The sequence below is a fragment of the Azolla caroliniana genome, unplaced genomic scaffold (genome assembly GCF_043228905.1).
Source record: "Azolla caroliniana isolate FFs.n. ecotype wild unplaced genomic scaffold, voAzoCaro1.0.p SCAF_1, whole genome shotgun sequence".
Taxonomy (NCBI): domain Eukaryota; kingdom Viridiplantae; phylum Streptophyta; class Polypodiopsida; order Salviniales; family Salviniaceae; genus Azolla; species Azolla caroliniana.
In genome coordinates, this window is record NW_028230436.1 from 23,703,402 (window position 1) to 23,704,734 (window position 1,333).

Genomic DNA, 1,333 nt, shown 5'->3' on the forward strand with positions numbered 1-1,333 from the left:
CTAAAAGCATCATCGATAGATCGCTATCTTATTCGTAGTCATAGGGGTATTGTTATTGGCCTCACGAGGACAATAATAGATCATCATACTTTTGTCTCTCTCTCTCTTGGTGAAAACACACAGTTATATTAATAAAAGTGTGTGAAAAACACTACTTACAATGGGTTTCACAATGGAGTATGGTCACCCACCGACTACACTATATGGGTAGTGTGGAACATGTTGAATTGCCAATAGGCAAGACGAACACTTCACTAAGGAACGAATTTCCACTTGCTCCAATAAAGAAAATTGGCATATTTACTCCCTTCAACTTTCGCAGATATGCTTTCACTCCATGCCTACCATCAAATACAAATGCATTGCACATATCCCAATTATGACGCAATCCACAATATCTGAGAAATAGGAAAATGATCTCCATCTTTGATTTTGGGTCAACTTGTGTAAATTGTGCAAAAAAACATTGTCTAGGCGTCAAAAAACACCGCGATAAAACTTGCCAAATTTGAGAAATGTAACTCCAAATTTGACAAGCAATCGGACATTGTATAAAATGATGAGTACTATCTTCCATTTGAGCAGTGCAAAAGAAGCAATTACCCGTTGTTAGTCCACGACGCTTTAGAGCTAATCCTAAAGGCAACCCTCCAATCAAAACTCTCCAAATAAAGATTTGCTACAAGTGACAATTTAAAATGTCAACTACGTTTTAAGATCTGCCACCACCCATGATCATATTTGTGTATTTTCCATTCTTCTTCAGCCTTAGATGATAGTCATCCAAGAGATTCAACGGAGCAATGATACAAAAGATTAGTAGTCACTTGTAACAACGATGTCTGACTCCATAAACACCAATCGACCCACGGTTGTTCTCCTATTTGTAGAGGTAAAGGACCTTGCATCAATGCAACATTTTGTAGTTGTAAAAATTTGGACCATTTCTCAATTTGTGCGTATCATCCTTGCGCAAAGGCCATGCTAATCTTCTCTATATCGCTCCAATTTTATCAGATGTCCCTGAAGGGACTCTCTCTCTCTCTCTCTCTCTCTCTCTCTCTTATCTATTTTTATATATAGATGTTCTTCCATATAAGAAATTTCAAGATTCATTTGTTGGCATTGGTGTGTAGATAGATATTGAGGGTTAATTGTTATGGCTAACACTAATGTGGATGGCTTTGATACCAAGATGACACATTGTCAATTATTGCCCTAGATTACCAAACTTTCATCTTCATGTTTGAATCTTCTCTAGTTATAAGGATATCCTCTAGTCTTCTAAATACTTTCATGTAACTTTCACATAATTTAAGTATCACTTGTCATG

The 1,333-nt window shown here is 36.7% G+C and overlaps 1 non-coding gene across 1 annotated transcript; it reads right to left on the reverse strand.

Moving 5' to 3' along the window:
* Positions 1-930: 930 nt before the first annotated feature.
* LOC147869197 (U6 spliceosomal RNA) lies at positions 931-1,033 on the reverse strand. Its single transcript, XR_015532388.1, has one exon. It is a non-coding gene; the product is annotated as a U6 spliceosomal RNA (small nuclear RNA).
* Positions 1,034-1,333: the final 300 nt, after the last annotated feature.